The sequence below is a fragment of the Rhopalosiphum padi genome, chromosome 2, assembly GCF_020882245.1.
Source record: "Rhopalosiphum padi isolate XX-2018 chromosome 2, ASM2088224v1, whole genome shotgun sequence".
NCBI lineage: Eukaryota > Metazoa > Arthropoda > Insecta > Hemiptera > Aphididae > Rhopalosiphum > Rhopalosiphum padi.
This window is the reverse complement of record NC_083598.1, coordinates 23,702,877-23,709,844: the sequence shown is the minus strand read 5'-3', so window position 1 is coordinate 23,709,844 and position 6,968 is coordinate 23,702,877. Positions and strand designations below refer to the sequence as shown.

The following is a 6,968-nucleotide window of genomic DNA, read 5'->3' as shown; positions in this document are numbered from 1 at the left end:
TTTTATGATTTTGAGGAAATATAATATTGTGTATTAGGTAGGTTTCTACTAGGGAATTATTCTATTATATATATATAGTCGTTGAAGTTCGAATACTTTGATTTGTTAACATTTTTATAGAAGTCGTAATAGATATGTGTAATGTATGGTAACGTGTATAAGTCAGGGGTAATCAATCTCCGTTATTTATTTTTTTGAGATTCACAAATACTTTTTAAGCTTAGTATGCATTTTTAACACATTTTTAATCATTAAATACATGTTTTTGTTATGCATGCGGTCTGCGAGATAAAAAAAAAACAATAGTTGACTCACTTGAAGCCTCCGCAGGTGTAAGTGGTGTGGTTTTTTTTGTGTAAAAAAACATAATATTATTACACCTGTCGATTGAGTATTTTTTAAGTGTGAGCTATTATATTGTTTATTCTTCTTCTGTCAAAAGGAAATAAGACGTGGTCACGTGGATTACATTAGTAAAAATTGCCAAAGCTTTATATACAGACCCCGGGCATGTACAATAACAATAATATTATTATGATCCCATGCAACTGTTTTTCTAAAATTACTTTTTTTTTCATTCCAACGCTAGACGACGATTGTATACAATACTAACTGATGCAATATAAAAAAAAAATATCCACTTAAATTTATCCGTGATTTCTGATTTAATATTTATTATTTTTCAATTTTTCAGTTAGGTTTTAGCAGTCGTGTTTTGTATTGTGTATTTATTTATTTTATTTGACCCCTCTAAAAATGTCGAAAATTACGCAATATTTTTGCCCTTAGTTAGTCAGTCATATAAGATGTATATTTTATTGAGATAAAAATGTAAGTGAAGAGTAGCTTGTAAATGAAGCGATTGAGTTTTTATCAATTATATAATATATTTTTATATTGATTTGTTATATTATGTATCATTGAGCATGGTCAAAACTTTTGTCACTCTTATTATAAACTCGAATTACGTCACTAACTGTGGTACCTTATTATGTAATATTATTTTAAAGTGATTTATTTATTTTCTCCGGCGTATTATATAATACAATTTTAAAAATTACAGTTTCTGGTTTTTTATAAAAATATTACACTGCAGTGCTTAATTCTGAACCCTTGTATTGGCCATTGGGTACAATAATACTATAAACATAACTGATACATTTGTTCATAACTGTTTTATTCTCGATATTTAAATCTAAGTTTATGTATTCAGTTAATCTGAGCTTTATGTTATGTATATCTGAGTGACCGAATATTATTTTTATTACGTTATACCTACTACTACGACATCATAACGTATATTATGTTATTGCGGCAGTTATAGATTAGTCTCGCGATCGTAATAAATAAATATAAAAGACTTGGCAAGTAGATTTTTGAAATAGATTTTCGTATTTGGATGGCAATTTTATCTCGATATATTTTACCAGTATCGATACATCAGTTGAATTTAATAAAATATATTTGACAAAATAAATAAAATTATAGGTTTAATAATTAGCTAGGTGGTCAGTGAGTTCACGAAAACCATTAAAAAGAACAGTCACTGTACTTCCATGAAATCAAAATGTAAAAATCTATTTCAATGTGTATCTACTTTTATAAAAATGTCTATTTTCAAAACATAATTATTTTCTAATAACGATATAAAGTAAATCGGCCCCTAGCGTAAAGACGCAAAGTTCGAAGTAAGTATTTCTCGGTGTCATTAAAATATTATATTTAAAAAACAAATGTAAATAATTGAATGATTTGTTTAAATTTTTACAGAGTTTTTAATCTTTTTTAAATACATTTATGACAACTCATTATGAAGATGTGAAAATATGACCCGTTTTGTGGCACAGGAAATATAACTATAGTTACATAATAGCTAAAATATGTGACAAAGGTAATATTGATTGCTATTATGAAAAAATACCATTTTCATCAAAATATATCGTCATATTATTGTGTTAATTGATTTTTAATTGTGTATAATGTAAGTATATAGATTTTAATAATTTAAATATTTTGTGTTTCTAGTAATTTGTTACTGTTGATATTGACCCGAAAAAATATGAATTGGCTAGGTACAATGCTTCGGTTTATGGTCTATATGATTTTTTTCGAAATGAATGACAAGTTGACAGGATAAAATATGATGTAATTGTTATATTATCACCTCTTTGGGTGGACTTAGCTATGACAACAAATCAAACCTAGGCCGTATCGACTATTTTAACAGATAAGATCATGGTGGTGAAAAGAAAATAAACTAAAAGTACTATTAAATTTACTTAAATATCTGAATAAGAACAAAGTTTGCAAATTATACAAATTAAATATAAATCGACTATTTATATAAATCATCATTATAGTAAAAAATCATCAGCCAACAATTGATTTATTGTTGACTGCTGTCTGTTGTGTCACAATTTAAAATGGCATCATTTTTTATCTTAATACTCATTTTAAAAAAAATCCCATTTATATAAATTTTATTTGATTATTATACCATAAACTAAAATATTGAGCTTAGCCAATCAACTTTTTTTCAGGTCAATATCAACGGAAATTATTAGAAACAAAAAATATTAAAATTATTTCAGTACACTATACACAGTTTAAAAACGATAACCACAATAATATAGACATTATATTTTCATGAAAACGTTAATTAAAAAAAAAAAGGCAATTATAGAACACATGTCACATATTTTAGCTAGTTAAATCATGTTTCTTCTCGCGCCGCAAAACGGATGAGTTTTTGTTTTCACATATGCCATAAATGTACTTTTAACACTGTAGAGTAGGTACACTTAGTAAAAACTCTCTATAAATTGAAACAAAACATACAATTATGATTTTTTAAATTCTGAAAAGAGCGATAAATGTACTGATTTTACAATTATGTGTGTGTGAGTGGATCTATCTGTAAAACTAATATAACTTATAAATTATAATATGTCTTTATTCTTAAATATATAATATCTACATTTATACTGTAAATTTAATTTGTGAAATCAATACTAATCATATTTTGTTAATTGCAGACCACAGTGAGTGGTTTTCCTATACGGCATCTACTCATATTTAGATCATATGACAGGTAAAATAATATTTTGATTATCTTTAGGTATTATAAGTATTTTTTATTGAAAAAAATATGGCAATGTACATCTTTGTGTGTTTGATTTAAATATGTATATATATATATGAAAGAAAATTATTTTTATATCTATATGATTTGAATGTCATTATTTATTATAATTAATAATTACTTACTTTTAAATGGGTAGATAGAACAAAAGGTTGGTAGATTAATGGATAGATCTATTTTAATTATTAATAATATTATAACAAAATAAATAAATAATATTATAAGTACCTATTACAACTCCAAAATTAATTGTTAGTGTTATTATTGAGCTGAAAATAGTCTTATCTTAACAATAATAAAAGAATAGTAAATTTCGCGCAACAAGATGTGTGCCTACTACTTTTATTTGTTTTATGTTTTATTTTAACAGTTTCTGTAATATTTGTCATCCAATTTAATTTTCTTGTTAGTTACAGAAAAAATAATATCTTATATACATAGTATGTCACATTTTGAGTTATTATTTAGATTTATAAATATTCATTATAAGCGTTTTTAGTAATTATTAATTAAATATCAAAGTATAAATATTAGTAATTATTAAATAATTAATTATAATTTCTAACTATATACCTTAAATGAAATTAACATTTTTATTTATATTACAAGTATGTTAAAGAAGATAATATGAGGCAATTAATAAACTCGGTCTTTGTTTTTATTTAGTATTTTTTTTTTTTTAAGTAAGAGGAATTAAACGTGGTAGGATATATAATATATGTAAATATTTTTTACTTTATAGGAAACTAAAGTTAATATGCTAATAACTTGGTATGCAAATATGCATTAGTTAAAAAAAAAAAGAGTAAATTTCAATAAATTATGATATATATTACATTAAATGGTTCTTCGAAAAAGAATTTAAAAGGTATTACATTGTGATTAAATAAATGTTTACATCAAGATAAAGAATTAACAGTCAAAAAATAGCAAATAATAAATGTAGTAAAATAAGTACAATTTAAGCTGTCATCATTTTCGTAAGATTGGCGTTGAACTGCGCAATAACTCCAAATAGTTTCTAAAAATATACATATATGAGTTATTATTTAAGATAATATAATGAATTATAGTTAATGTACGTCATTTAATCAACAAAAAATCAGTAAATAATTATTCGCAGTATAAAATGGATAATAAGGAAGGACTAATAAGTAGTAAAAAGTTGGGAAAAATTTATATACAATTTGTTTGGATATATATATAATATATTTAATCAATAATTACCATATCAAATATTACTATATATTATTTATATGCATAATTAAAATAATATTATATATTTAAAATGTGTATTTTTTTCTATTTCAAAGTTTTATACTTACAGAGTTGGTAAAAAATGTATTCATCGACGAAGTAGAGTGATGTATGGATTGTACACCACTGGGTAAGTGTAGTGGTACGATGGGTAGGAGTATAGCGGTGCGTAGGTATGTGGGTAGGTGTAAAAGACTTGGGAAGAAGCAATAGCGACCATAGCCAGAGCGGCAGCAACCAATAACTATAAAACGATTTTAATTTATAACAATACATAGAATGAAGAGTATATTTTATTTTACAAACATTACATTATTTTACTTTTATTGAAGAATTTTTACAAAGCTAGCAATTATTATTATACCTACAGTTTAAACATGGAGAAAGTTAATAACCACAATTAATATTTGCTTGTCGAAGCTATAAATAGTTTTTTATTTAAATATCAGTATCTACATAATTGAGAACTAATCATTTACAAATTGTGTGGCTATTAGAAAAAAAAATGAAAGACCATTACAAATTACGATAAAAATTAAAAAAATTATTTTGTATTAATTGTACAAATATACAATATAAAAATAAAATAATTTATTTATTGTAGATATTACACGGAATTTTTATATTGATGAATTTTAGAAAAAAAATCATGTTTTTATTTTTTAGTCAATAAACTTAAACAAACGTATAAGTACCTACTGTAGCTACTACCTAGTAGCTAGTACTTATGCAATATTAAACTATTGCCTACATTTTTGAACAATTAAAAAAAAAAGGTACTTACCAAAAACTTGTACATGATGGGTGTTTGGATGTGAATTTGAGGTAACTCAACTAGTGAAAGACTCGATGTGTATCGATGTAATAGCTGTAGATCACTGATATTGTGTCTAAAGATCTTAATAGTATTTATACTAATTCGATATCGAAAAATTGTATGATATCCCACTATTCCCACTCATATATATTTTGAACAAGTATTTAATATTTGTTTATATTATATTTTTGTTGTTAAAATGTTTAAAACAAACCGGTTCGGCAAACCAAACAAAAATCGGGTTTCGGATGAATCAAACAATAAAAAAGTGACATTGGAGAAAAACCGGCATAGGCATTATACAGTTGTAAATACAAGTGCATTATTTTTAACATGACATTATAATATTTATTTTGAGGTAATAAATTGAAAGACCGTGAATTTAAACGCGTTAATGGTCAATCGTCTACGTAACTGTTGTGAAAAATAATGGACCCTTGACATTTAAAATGTGTAAAATGTCAAGATTATAATTTTTTATTTCTAAACCTTTTTTAAATGGATTTAGTTGATTGTACATAAATAAGTTTATAATATCTAGATCAAACAAGGTCAGTTACAGTATACACGACTATCGTAAACATTAAATGTAAAGGTTTGTCCAAAATTAGTGTACCTACCCGTTAAGAAAATATTTTTTTCTTAAACTATGATCAAACTATCAAAGTCTAATATCATTTAGGTATTTAATTTTTAATATTTTTACTAATTGAAATATTGAATCAAACCAGTATGCTCGATGTTCAACGCACCAACGCAGATCCAATATATAGCTACAATAGCCAGACAACTATTTCGGTTGCATTAACACGTCACTAATATACGTATTTTATAGCCACCGAGTCACATATTATTGTTCATCAGCCCCAATTAGTCTAATGACCGTTTCCAAATTTATCAAACATCCTGTAGTTAGTAATAATAATTAATATATATATAAAGTATTATAAACATACAAATATATGCTTATTTTATATGCTTTAATAGTTTCACAAGTTCACATTACTAACAAAAAATGTATATAATAATTTATTAATAGATCATGTACGAGATTGTACATCATAAATAAAATTAATAAATAGAATATACCAAAATTAGCGATCGTTTTGAAATAAACGACAAATTTTGTTTTATTATTACTAACACTTATTATTTATTTATTTATTGATGTGTGCTCATAAAATGATCTAATAAAAGAAAATTATTAGATAATATCTTAAGAATTTAATAAGGAATTTATTTTTATATTATATGATTTTATATATTTTTATTTTTATACAACTTAACCTGCTTATTGTAGATAATAATTAAATAATTGCGAGATAATATTGAAAATAAAAATAAATTAAAATTTGTTGAATTTTGAATAAATGAAAGCAATTCATAATTTCAAAAATATAGATAAGTATACAATTTTACAGTTTTCACACTTTTTAATGGCTAATGCGAATCTAATAACAAACACACTACTTATTTGCTAATATATTTTGTAATATTTAACATTTATTTTTTTACTTTTGTATGAATTAAATTATATAAAGATTAAAATTAAAACTTATATAAAATTTAAATTATTCTATTATAAATTATGATTGGTAATAGCCAGTATAATTAATTAACTGATTTAAGTGTCAATTAACAGTCACTTCCTTACCAGACTATAATCAATACTTTTACAAGCGGTTATTATTAAGGTCTGTCAAATATCTCTGAATTAATTTTAATTTAAATATATCTTACATATTTAAAGGT

At 24.2% G+C, this 6,968-nt stretch overlaps 1 long non-coding RNA gene across 1 annotated transcript; it reads right to left on the bottom strand.

Moving 5' to 3' along the window:
* Window positions 1-3,952: 3,952 nt before the first annotated feature.
* LOC132922842 (uncharacterized) lies at window positions 3,953-5,343 on the bottom strand. Its single transcript, XR_009661065.1, has 3 exons — window positions 5,184-5,343; window positions 4,468-4,643; window positions 3,953-4,163 (listed from the first exon to the last, which is right to left on the bottom strand). It is a non-coding gene; the product is annotated as an uncharacterized LOC132922842 (long non-coding RNA).
* Between the last annotated feature and the right edge of the window lie 1,625 nt (window positions 5,344-6,968).